We start from the raw sequence: 14,102 nt of genomic DNA, 5'->3' as shown, positions 1-14,102 counted from the left end.
TAAATAAAATGTTTGAAAAACCGAAATTAAACTAAATTAATTGAGTCTAACACTTTAGTAGAGAAAAAAGAAAAAGACATAAAAGTCACCAAAGTCTTCAGAATCGTTTTTAGTCGTCATATTAATATCAATAACATTAATAATAATAATACTAATAGTACTAAATCTGCTTATATGCAAGCGCTTTATTAAGGTAACATTTTTTTGGTTTCTTGCTTATATCTCGAAAACAGTTACTCCTATCAATTTTTATCTTTTTTTTAAAATTAAAGCTGATAAAATTTCCTACAAAATAGTTATTTGCATTTTTCTTGTAGGACCAACCATAAGCGAGTTATAGAGTTGGATATAAATAATATTTAACAAAAATTTGCTTTAAAATAAAATGTTTGAAAAACTGAAATTAAACTAATTTAATTGTGTCTAACACGTTAGTAGAGGAAAAAGAAGAAGACATAAAAGTCACTAAAGGTTTCAAAGTTGTCTTTAATCGTCATATTAATAACAATAACATTAATAATAATAATACTAATAGTACTAAATTTGCTTATATGCAAACGCTTAATTAAGGTAACAGTGTTTTGGTTTCTTGCTTATATCTCGAAAACAGTTACTCCTATCAATTTTTATCTTTTTACTAAAATTCAAGCTGATAAAATTTCCTACAAAATAGTTATTTGCATTTTTTATGTAGGACTAACCATAAGCGAGATATAAGATTGAAAATAATTAATATTTAAAAAAGAAGTGCTTTAACAGAAAATGTCTTGTGATTTAAAATACACTTAATTTATTAGGTCCAATACTTTATTAGAAAAAAAAGGGGGTGACATATAAGTCACTGAAGTCTTCAGAGTCGATTTTAAATGCTGCATTTTCGTCTTCGTCTCAAACATTGAAAACTGAATTACATTTTTGTTCTGAAACGGTAACAGTTTTTACTTTGGTTTTTTGCTTATATCTCGAAAACAGTTACTCCTATCAATTTTTATCTTTTTTTCAAAATTAAAGCTGATAACATTTCCTACAAAATAGTTATTTGCATTTTTCTTGTAGGACCAACCATAAGCGAGTTATAAAGTTGGATATAAATAATATTTAACAAAAACTTGCTTAAAAATAAAATGTTTGAAATACTGAAATTAAACTAAATTAATTGTGTCTAACACTTTAGTAGAGAAAAAAGAAAAAGACATAAAAGTCACCAAAGTCTTCAGAATCGTTTTTAGTCGTCATATTAATAACAATAACATTAATAATAATAATACTAATAGTACTAAATCTGCTTATATGCAAGCGCTTTAATAAGGTAACAGTTTTTTGGTTTCTTGCTTATATCTCGAAAACAGTTACTCCTATGAATTTTTGTCTTTCTTTCAAAATTAAAGCTGATAAAATATTCTACAAAATAGTTATTTGCATTTTTCTTGTAGGACCAACCATAAGCGAGTTATAGAGTTGGATATAAATAATATATAACAAAAATTTGCTTTAAAATAAAATGTTTGAAAAACTGAAATTAAACTAATTTAACTGTGTCTAACACTTTAGTAGAGGAAAAAGGAAAAGACATAAAAGTCACTAAAGGTTTCAGAGTTGTCTTTAGTTGTCATATTAATAACAATAACATTAATAATAATACTAATAGTACTAAATTTGCTTATATGCAAACGCTTAATTAAGGTAACAGTGTTTTGGTTTCTTGCTTATATCTCGAAAACAGTTACTCCTATCAATTTTTATCTTTTTACTAAAATTCAAGCTGATAAAATTTCCTACAAAATAGTTATTTGCATTTTTCATGTAGGACTAACCATAAGCGAGATATAAGTTTGAAAATAATTAATATTTAAAAAAAAAGTGCTTTAACAGAAAATGTCTTGTGATTTAAAATAACACTTAATTTATTAGGTCCAATACTTTATTAGAAGAAAAAGGGGGTGACATATAAGTCACTGAAGTCTTCAGAGTCGATAGTAAATGCTGCATTTTCGTCTTCGTCTCAAACATTGAAAACTGAATTACATTTTTGTTCTGAAACGGTAACAGTTTTCACTTTGGTTTTTTGCTTATATCTCGAAAACAATTACTCCTATCAGTTTTTATCTTTTTTTCAAAATAAAGCTGATAAAATTTCCTACAAAATAGTTATTTGCATTTTTCTTGTAGGACCAACCATAAGCGGGTTATAAAGTTGGATATAAATAATATTTAACAAAAACTTGCTTAAAAATTAAATGTTTGAAATACTGAAATTAAACTAAATTAATTGTGTCTAACACTTTAGTAGAGGAAAAAGAAGAAGACATAAAAGTCACTAAAAATTTCAGAGTCCTCTTTAATCGTCATATTAATAACAATAACATTAATAATAATAATACTAATAGTACTAAATTTGCTTATATGCAAACGCTTAATTAAGTTAACAGTTTTTTGGTTTCTTGCTTATATCTCGAAAACAGTTACTCCTATCAATTTTTATCTTTTTACTAAAATTAAAGCTGATAAAATTTCCAACAAAATAGTTATTTGCATTTTTCATGTAGGACTAACCATAAGCGAGATGTAAGTTTGAAAATAATCAATATTTAAAAAAAAAGTGCTTTAACAGAAAATGTCTTGTGATTTAAAATACACTTAATTTATTGAGTCCAATACTTTATTAGAAAAAAAAGGAGGTGACTTAAAAGTCACTGAGGTTTTCAGAGTCGTTTTTAAATGCTGCATTTTCGTCTTCGTCTCAAACATTGAAAACTGAATTACATTTTTGTTCAGTAACGGTTACAATTTTCACTTTGGTTTTTTGCTTATATCTCGAAAACAGTTACTCCTATAAATTTTTATCTTTTCTTCAAAATTAAAGCTGATAAAATTTCCTACAAAATAGTTTTTAGCATTTTTTTTGTAGGACCAACCATAAGCGAGTTATAGAGTTGGATATAAATAATCTTTAAGAAAAATTTGCTTTAAAATAAAATGTTTGAAAAACTAAAATTAAACTAATTTAATTGTGTCTAACACATTAGTAGAGGAAAAAGAAGAAGACATAAAAGTCACTAAAGGTTTCAAAGTTGTCTTTAATCGTCATATTAATAACAATAACATTAATAATAATAATACTAATAGTACTAAATTTGCTTATATGCAAACGCTTAATTAAGGTAACAGTGTTTTGGTTTCTGGCTTATATCTCGAAAACAGTTACTCCTATCAATTTTTATCTTTTTACTAAAATTCAAGCTGATAAAATTTCCTACAAAATAGTTATTTGCATTTTTTATGTAGGACTAACCATAAGCGAGATATAAGATTGAAAATAATTAATATTTAAAAAAAAAGTGCTTTAACAGAAAATGTCTTGTGATTTAAAATACACTTAATTTATTGGGTCCAATACTTTATTAGAAGAAAAAAGAGGTGACAAAAAAGTCACTGAAGTTTTTAGAGTCGTTTGTAAATGCTGCATTTTCGTCTTCGTCTCAAACATTGAAAACTGAATTACATTTTTGTTCAGTAACTGTTACAGTTTTCTTATTGGTTTTTTGCTTATATCTCAAAAACAGTTACTCCTATCAATTTTTATCTTTTTTTTAAAATTAAAGCTGATAAAGCTTCCTACAAAATAGTTATTTGCATTTTTCTTGTAGGACCAACCATAAGCGAGTTATAGAGTTGGATATAAATAATATTTAACAAAAATTTGCTTTAAATAAAATGTTTGAAAAACCGAAATTAAACTAAATTAATTGAGTCTAACACTTTAGTAGAGAAAAAAGAAAAAGACATAAAAGTCACCAAAGTCTTCAGAATCGTTTTTAGTCGTCATATTAATAACAATAACATTAATAATAATAATACTAATAGTACTAAATCTGCTTATATGCAAGCGCTTTATTAAGGTAACAGTTTTTTGGTTTCTTGCTTATATCTCGAAAACAGTTATTCCTATCAATTCTTATCTTTTTACTAAAATTAAAGCTGATAAAATTTCCTACGAAATAGTTATTAGCATTTTTCTTGTAGGACCAAGCATAAGCGAATTATAGTGATGGATTTAAATAATATTTAACAAAAATTTGCTTTAAAATAAAATGTTTGAAATACTGAAATTAAACTAAATTAATTGTGTCTAACACTTTAGTAGAGGAAAAAGAAGAAGACATAAAAGTCACTAAAAATTTCAGAGTCCTCTTTAATCGTCATATTAATAACAATAACATTAATAATAATAATACTAATAGTACTAAATTTGCTTATATGCAAACGCTTAATTAAGGTAACAGTTTCTTGCTTATATCTCGAAAACAGTTACTCCTATAAAAATAAAAATAAATAAAATGTTTGAAAAACCGAAATTAAACTAAATTAATTAAGACTAACACTTTAGTCGAGGAAAAAGGAGAAGACATAAAAGTCACCAAAGTCTTAAGAGTCGTTTTTAGTCGTCATATTAATAACAATAACATTAATAATAATAATACTAATATTACTAAATTTGCTTATATGCAAGCGCTTAATTAAGGTAACAGTTTCTTGCTTATATCTCGAAAACAGTTACTCCTATAAAAATAAAAATAAATAAAATGTTTGAAAAACCGAAATTAAACTAAATTAATTAAGACTAACACTTTAGTCGAGGAAAAAGGAGAAGACATAAAAGTCACCAAAGTCTTAAGAGTCGTTTTTAGTCGTCATATTAATAACAATAACATTAATAATAATAATACTAATATTACTAAATTTGCTTATATGCAAGCGCTTAATTAAGGTAACAGTTTCTTGCTTATATCTCGAAAACAGTTACTCCTATCAATTTTTATTTTTTTACTAAAATTAAAGCTGATAAAATTTCCTACAAAATATTTATTTGCATTTTTTATGTAGGACTAACCATAAGCAAGATATAAGTTTGAAAATAATTAATATTTAAAAAAAAAGTGCTTTAACAGAAAATGTCTTGTTATTTAAAATACACTTAATTTACTGAGTCCAATACTTTATTAGAAGAAAAAAGAGATGACATAAAAGTCACTGAAGTCTTCAGAGTCGTTTTTAAATGCTGCATATTCGTCTTCGTCTCAAACATTGAAAACTGAATTACATTTTTGTTCAGTAACTGTAACAGTTTTCACTTTGGTTTTTTGCTTATATCTCAAAAACACCAAAATAGTTATTTACATTTTTCTTGTAGGACCAAGCATAAGCAAGTTATAGAGTTGGATATAAATAATATTAAACAAAAATTTACTTTAAAATAAAATGTTGAAAAACCGAAATTAAACTAAATTAATTGTGCCTAACACTTTAGTAGAGGAAAAAGGAGGAGACATAAAAGTCTCTAAAGTCTTCAGAATCGTCTTTAGTCGTCATATTAATAACAATAACATTAATAATAACAATACTATTAGTACTAAATTTGCTTATATGCAAGCGCTTAATTAAGGTAACAGTTTTTTTGTTGTTTGCTTATATCTCGAAAACAGTTACTCCTATCAATTTTTACCTTTTCACCAAAATTAAAGCAGATAAAATTTCCTTAAAAATCGTTATTTGCATTTTTCATGTAGAACTAACCATAAGCAAGATATAAGTTTGAAAATAATTAATAATTAAAAAAAATGTGCTTTATCAGAAAATGTCTTGTGATTTAAAATACACTTAATTTATTGGGTCCAATACTTAATTAGAAAAAAAAGGAGGTGACAGTAAATGCTGCATTTTCGTCTTCGTCTCAAACATTAAATATTGAATTACATTTTTGTTTAGTAACTGTTACAGTTTTCACTTTGGTTTTTTGCTTATATCTCGAAAACTGTTACGCCTATCAATTTTTATCTTTCCTTCAAAATTAAAGCTGATAAAATTTTTTACAAAATAGTTTTTTGCATTTTTTTTGTAGGACCAACCATAAGCGAGTTATAGAGTTGGATATAAATAATCTTTAACAAACATTTGATATAAAATAAAATGTTTGAAAAACCGAAATTAAACTAAATTAATATTAAAACAATTATTAATATTATTATTATTAAAAACCGACTATAACTTTTGTATAGTAAATGTTTTTATACCAGTTTTAAAATGAGTTTTTAATTTTAGACAATTTCTTGCCTAAAAACACAGATCACAGATGATCTCTTGCATAGAAATGAGTAAACGCTAAGATAACACAAAATAAGCTTCATTTTTCCTTAGAAAAACTAAGCTTTAATTTAGAAAGAAATTCATTATTATAAGTATTATTATTATTATTATTATTATTATTATTATTATTATTATTATTATTATTATTATTATTATTATTATTATTACTTTTATTGCTATTATTATTATTATTATTATTATTATTATTATTATTATTAAAAACCGATTATAACTTTTGTATAGTAAATGTTTTTATTAAGTATTGGACCCAATAAATTAAGTGTATTTTAAATCACAAGACATTTTCTGTTAAAGCACTTTTTTTTTAAATATTAATTATTTTCAAACTTATATCTCGCTTATGGTTAGTCCTACATAAAAAATGCAAATAATTATTTTGTAGGAAATTTTATCAGCTTTAATTTTAGTGAAAAGATAAAAATTGATAGGAGTAACTGTTTTCGAGATATAAGCAAGAAACCAAAAAACTGTTACCTTAATTAAGGGCTTGCATATAAGCAAATTTAGTACTAAAAACAACTTTGAAGACTATGGTGACTTTTATGTCTTCTTCTTTTTCCTCTACTAAAGTGTTAGACACAATTAATTAAGTTTAATTTCGGTTTTTCAAACATTTTATTTTAAAGCAAATTTTTGTTAAAGATTATTTATATCCAACTCTATAACTCGCTTATGGTTGGTCCTACAAAAAAAATGCGAATAACTATTTTGTAGAAAATTTTATTAGCTTTAATTTTGAAAAAAAGATAAAAATTGATAGGAGTAACTGTTTTCAAGATATAAGCAAAAAACCAATAAGAAAACTGTAACTGTTACTGAACAAAAATGTAATTCAGTTTTTAATGTTTGAGACGAAGACGAAAATGCAGCATTTACTGTCACCTCCTTTTTCTTCTAATTAAGTATTGGACCCATAAAATTAAGTGTATTTTAAATCACAAAACATTTTCTGTTAAATCACATTCTTTTTTAATTATTAATTATTTTCAAACTTATATCTCGCTTATGGGTAGTTCTACATAAAAAATGCAAATAACTATTTTGTAGGAAATTTTATCACCTTTAATTTTGGTGAAAAGGTAAAAATTGATAGGAGAAACTGTTTTCGAGATATAAGCAAAAAACAAAAAAACTGTTACCTTAATTAAGCGCTTGCATATAAGCAAATTTAGTACTACTAGTATTGTTATTATAAAGGTTATTGTTATTAATATGACGCCTAAAGACAACTCTAAGACTTTAGTGACTTTTATGTCTCCTCCTTTTTCCTCTACTAGAGTGTTAGACACAATTAATTTAGTTTAATTTCAGCTTTTCAAACATTTTATTTTAAAGCAAATTTTTGTTATATATTATTTATATCCAACTCTATAACTCGCTTATGGTTGGTCCTACAAGAAAAATGCAAATAACTATTTTGTAGAAAATTTTATCAGCATTAATTTTGAATGAAAGATAAAAATTGATAGGAGTAACTGTTTTCGAGATATAAGCAAAAAACCAAAGTGAAAACTGTAACAGTTACTGAACAAAAATGTATGTCAGTTTTCAATGTTTGAGACGAAGACGAAAATGCAGCATTTACTGTCACCTCCTTTTTCTTCTAATTAAGTATTGGACCCAATAAATTAAGTGTATTTTAAATCACAAGACATTTTCTGTTAAAGCAAATTTTTGTTATATATTATTTATATCCAACTCTATAACTCGCTTATGGTTGGTCCTACAAAAAAAATGCAAATAACGATTTTGTAGGAAATTTAATCAGCATTAGTTTTGAAAGAAAGATAAAAATTGATAAGAGTAACAGTTTTCGAGATATAAGCAAAAATCCAATAAGAAAACTGTAACTGTTACTGAACAAAAATATAATTCAGTTTTCAATGTTTGAGGCAAAGACGAAAATGCAGCATTTAAAATCGACTCTGAAGACTTCAGTGACTTTTATGTCACCTCCTTTTTCTTCTAATAAAGTATTGGACCCAATAAATTAAGTGTATTTTAAATCACAAGGCATTTTCTGTTAAAGCACTTTTTTTTTAAATATCAATTATTTTCAAACTTATATCTCGCTTATGGTTAGTCCTACATGAAAAATGCAAATAACTATTTTGTAGGAAATTTTATCAGTTTTAATTTTAGTAAAAAGATAAAAATTGTTAGGAGTAACTGTTTTCGAGATATAAGCAAAAAACCAAAGTGAAAACTGTTACAGTTACTGAACACAAATGTAATTCAGTTTTCAATGTTTGAGACGAAAACGAAAATGCAGCATTTAAAAACGACTCTGAAGACTTCAGTGATTTTTATGTCACCTCCTTTTTGTTCTAATAAAGTATTGGACCCAATAAATTAAGTGTATTTTAAATCACAAGACATTTTCTGTTAAAGCACTTTTTTTAAATATTAATTATTTTCAAACTTATATTTCGCTTATGGTTAGTCCTACATGAAAAATGCAAATAACTATTTTGTAGGAAATTTTGTCAGCTTTAATTTTAGTAAAAAGATAAAAATTGATAGGATTAACTGTTTTCGAGATATAAGCAAGAAACCAAAAAACTGTTACCTTAATTAAGCGCTTGCATATAAGCAAATTTAGTACTAAAAACAACTCTGAAGACTTCGAAAACAGTTACTCCTATCAATTTTTATCTTTTTACTAAAATTAAAGCTGATAAAATTTCCTACAAAATAGTTATTTGCATTTTTTATGTAGGACTAACCATAAGCGAGATATAAGTTTGAAAATAATTAATATTTAAAAAAAAAGTGCTTTAACAGAAAATGTCTTGTGATTTAAAATACACTTAATTTATTGGGTCGAATACTTTATTAGAAGAAAATGGAGGTGACATATAAGTCACTGAAGTCTTCAGAGTCGTTTTTAAATGCTGCATTTTCGTCTTCGTCTCAAACATTGAAAACTGAATTACATTTTTGTTCAGTAACTGTAACAGTTTTCACTTTGGTTTTTTCTTATATCTCGAAAACAATTACTCCTATCAATTTTTATCTTTCTCTCAAAATTAAAGCTGATAAAATTTTCTACAAAATAGTTATTTGCATTTCTTTTGTAAGACCAACCATAAGCGAGTTATAGAGTTGGATATAAATAATCTTTAACAAAAATTTGCTTTAAAATAAAATGTTTGAAAAACCGAAATTAAACTAAATTAATTGAGTCTAACACTTTAGTATAGGAAAAATGAGAAGACATAAAAGTCACAAAAGTCTTCAGAGTCGTTTTTAGTCGTCATATTAATAACAATAACATTAATAATAATAATACTAATAGTACTAAATTTGCTTATATGCAAGCGCTTTATTAAGGTAACAGTTTTTTGGTTTCTTGCTTATATCTCGAAAACAGTTACTCCTATCAATTTTTATCTTTTTACTAAAATTAAAGATGATAAAATTTCCTACAAAATAGTTATTTGCATTTTTCTTGTAGGACCAAGCATAAGCGAGTTATAGAGATGGATATAAATAATATTTAACAAAAATTTGCTTTAAAATAAAATGTTTGAAATACTGAAATTAAACTAAATTAATTGTGTCTAACACTTTAGTAGAAGAAAAAGGAGAAGACATAAAAGTCACTAAAGGTTTCAAAGTTGTCTTTAATCGTCATATTAATAACAATAACATTAATAATAATAATACTAATAGTACTAAATTTGCTTATATGCAAACTATAAATAATCTTTAACAAAAATTTGTTTTAAAATAAAATGTTTGAAAAACCGAAATTAAACTAAATTAATTGGGTCTAACACTTTAGTAGAAGAAAAAGGAGAAGACATAAAAGTTACCAAAAGTCTTCAGAATCGTTTTTAGTCGTCATATTAATAACAATAACATTAATAATAATAATACTAATAGTACTAAATCTGCTTATATGCAAGCGCTTTATTAAGGTAACAGTTTTTTGGTTTCTTGCTTATATCTCGAAAACAGTTACTCCTATGAATTTTTGTCTTTTTTTTAAAATTAAAGCTGATAAAATTTCCTACAAAATAGTTATTTGCATTTTTCTTGTAGGACCAACCATAAGCGAGTTATAGAGTTGGATATAAATAATATTTAACAAAAATTTGCTTTAAAATAAAATGTTTGAAAAACTGAAATTAAACTAATTTAATTGTGTCTAACACTTTAGTAGAGGAAAAAGGAAAAGACATAAAAATCACTAAAGGTTTCAGAGTTGTCTTTAGTTGTCATATTAATAACAATAACATTAATAATAATAATACTAATAGTACTAAATTTGCTTATATGCAAACGCTTAATTAAGGTAACAGTGTTTTGGTTTCTTGCTTATATCTCGAAAACAGTTACTCCTATCAATTTTTATCTTTTTACTAAAATTCAAGCTGATAAAATTTCCTACAAAATAGTTATTTGCATTTTTCATGTAGGACTAACCATAAGCGAGATATAAGTTTGAAAATAATTAATATTTAAAAAAAAAGTGCATTAACAGAAAATGTTTTGTGATTTAAAATACACTTAATTTATTAGGTCCAATACTTTATTAGAAGAAAAAGGGGGTGACATATAAGTCACTGAAGTCTTCAGAGTCGATTGTAAATGCTGCATTTTCGTCTTCGTCTCAAACATTGAAAACTGAATTACATTTTTGTTCTGAAACGGTAACAGTTTTCACTTTGGTTTTTTGCACATATCTCGAAAACAATTACTCCTATCAGTTTTTATCTTTTTTTCAAAATAAAGCTGATAAAATTTCCTACAAAATAGTTATTTGCATTTTTCTTGTAGGACCAACCATAAGCGAGTTATAAAGTTGGATATAAATAATATTTAACAAAAACTTGCTTAAAAATTAAATGTTTGAAATACTGAAATTAAACTAAATTAATTGTGTCTAACACTTTAGTAGAGAAAAAAGAAAAAGACATAAAAGTCACCAAAGTCTTCAGAATCGTTTTTAGTCGTCATATTAATAACAATAACATTAATAATAATAATACTAATAGTACTAAATTTGCTTACATGCAAACGCTTAATTCAGGTAACAATTTTTTGGTTTCTTGCTTATATCTCGAAAACAGTTACTCCTATCAGATTTTATCTTTTTACTAAAATTAAAGCTGATAAAATTTCCTACAAAATAGTTAATTGCATTTTTAATGTAGGACTAACCATAAGCGAGATATAAGTTTGAAAATAATTAAAATTTAAAAAAAAGTGCTTCAACAGAAAATGTCTTGTGATTTAAAATACACTTAATTTATTGGGTCCAATACTTTATTAGAAGAAAAAAGCGGTGACAGAAAGGTCACTGAAGTCTTTAGAGTCGTTTGTAAATGCTGCATTTTCGTCTTCGTCTCAAACATTGAAAACTGAATTACATTTTTGTTCAGTAACAGTCACAGTTTTCTTATTGGTTTTTTGCTTATATCTCGAAAACAGTTACTCCTATCAATTTTTATCTTTCTGTCAAAATTAAAGCTGATAAAATTTCCTACAAAATAGTTATTTGCATTTTTCTTGTAGGACCAACCATAAGCGAGTTATAGAGTTGGATATAAATAATATTTAACAAAAATTTGCTTTAAAATAAAATGTTTGAAAAACTGAAATTAAACTAATTTAATTGTGTCTAACACTTTAGTAGAGAAAAAAGAAAAAGACATAAAAGTCACCAAAGTCTTCAGAATCGTTTTTAGTCGTCATATTAATAACAATAACATTAATAATAATAATAATAATAGTACTAAATCTGCTTATATGCAAGCGCTTTATTAAGGTAACAGTTTTTTGGTTTCTTGCTTATATCTCGAAAACAGTTACTCCTATGAATTTTTGTTTTTTTTTCAAAATTAAAGCTGATAAAATTTCCTACAAAATAGTTATTTGCATTTTTCTTGTAGGACCAACCATAAGCGAGTTATAGAGTTGGATATAAATAATATTTAACAAAAATTTGCTTTAAAATAAAATGTTTGAAAAACTGAAATTAAACTAATTTAATTGTGTCTAACACTTTAGTAGAGGAAAAAGGAAAAGACGTAAAAGTCACTAAAGGTTTCAGAGTTGTCTTTAGTTGTCATATTAATAACAATAACATTAATAATAATAATACTAATAGTACTAAATTTGCTTATATGCAAACGCTTAATTAAGGTAACAGTGTATTGGTTTCTTGCTTATATCTAGAAAACAGTTACCCCTATCAATTTTTATCTTTTTACTAAAATTCAAGCTGATAAAATTTCCTACAAAATAGTTATTTGCATTTTTCATGTAGGACTAACCATAAGCGAGATATAAGTTTGAAAATAATTAATATTTAAAAAAAAAGTGCTTTAACAGAAAATGTCTTGTGATTTAAAATACACTTAATTTATTGGGTCCAACACTTTATTTGTAGAAAAAGGAAGTGATATAAAAGTCACTGAAGTTTTCAGAGTCGTTTTTAAATGCTGCAGTTTCGTCTTCGTCTCAAACATTGAAAACTGAATTACATTTTTTTCAGTAACAGTCACAGTTTTCTTATTGGTTTTTTGCTTATATCTCGAAAACAGTTACTCCTATCAATTTTTATCTTTCTGTCAAAATTAAAGCTGATAAAATTTCCTACAAAATAATTATTTGCATTTTTCTTGTAGGACCAACCATAAGCGAGTTATAGAGTTGGATATAAATAATATTTAACAAAAATTTGCTTTAAAATAATATGTTTGAAAAACTGAAATTAAACTAATTTAATTGTGTCTAACACTTTAGTAGAGGAAAAAGAAGAAGACATAAAAGTCACTAAAGGTTTCAAAGTTGTCTTTAATCGTCATATTAATAACAATAACATTAATAATAATAATACTAATAGTACTAAATTTGCTTATATGTAAACGCTTAATTAAGGTAACAGTGTTTTGGTTTCTTGCTCATATCTCGAAAACAGTTACTCCTATCAATTTTTATCTTTTTACTAAAATTTAAGCTGATAAAATTTCCTACAAAATAGTTATTTGCATTTTTTATATAGGACTAACCATAAGCGAGATATAAGATTGAAAATAATTAATATTTAAAAAAGAAGTGCTTTAACAGAAAATGTCTTGTGATTTAAAATACACTTAATTTATTAGGTCCAATACTTTATTAAAAAAAAAGGGGGTGACATATAAGTCACTGAAGTCTTCAGAGTCGATTTTAAATGCTGCATTTTCGTCTTCGTCTCAAACATTGAAAACTGAATTACATTTTTGTTCTGAAACGGTAACAGTTTTTACTTTGGTTTTTTGCTTATATCTCGAAAACAGTTACTCCTATCAATTTTTATCTTTTTTTCAAAATTAAAGCTGATAACATTTTCTACAAAATAGTTATTTGCATTTTTCTTGTAGGACCAACCATAAGCGAGTTATAAAGTTGGATATAAATAATATTTAACAAAAACTTGCTTAAAAATAAAATGTTTGAAATACTGAAATTAAACTAAATTAATTGTGTCTAACACTTTAGTAGAGAAAAAAGAAAAAGACATAAAAGTCACCAAAGTCTTCAGAATCGTTTTTAGTCGTCATATTAATAACAATAACATTAATAATAATAATACTAATAGTACTAAATCTGCTTATATGCAAGCGCTTTATTAAGGTAACAGTTTTTTGGTTTCTTGCTTATATTTCGAAAACAGTTACTCCTATGAATTTTTGTCTTTCTTTCAAAATTAAAGCTGATAAAATATTCAACAAAATAGTTATTTGCATTTTTCTTGTAGGACCAACCATAAGCGAGTTATAGAGTTGGATATAAATAATATTTAACAAAAATTTGCTTTAAAATAAAATGTTTGAAAAACTGAAATTAAACTAATTTAATTGTGTCTAACACTTTAGTAGAGGAAAAAGGAAAAGACGTAAAAGTCACTAAAGGTTTCAGAGTTGTCTTTAGTTGTCATATTA

The sequence above is a fragment of the Tribolium castaneum genome, chromosome 8, assembly GCF_031307605.1.
Source record: "Tribolium castaneum strain GA2 chromosome 8, icTriCast1.1, whole genome shotgun sequence".
Classification (NCBI taxonomy): domain Eukaryota; kingdom Metazoa; phylum Arthropoda; class Insecta; order Coleoptera; family Tenebrionidae; genus Tribolium; species Tribolium castaneum.
This window is presented reverse-complemented; position numbering follows the sequence as displayed.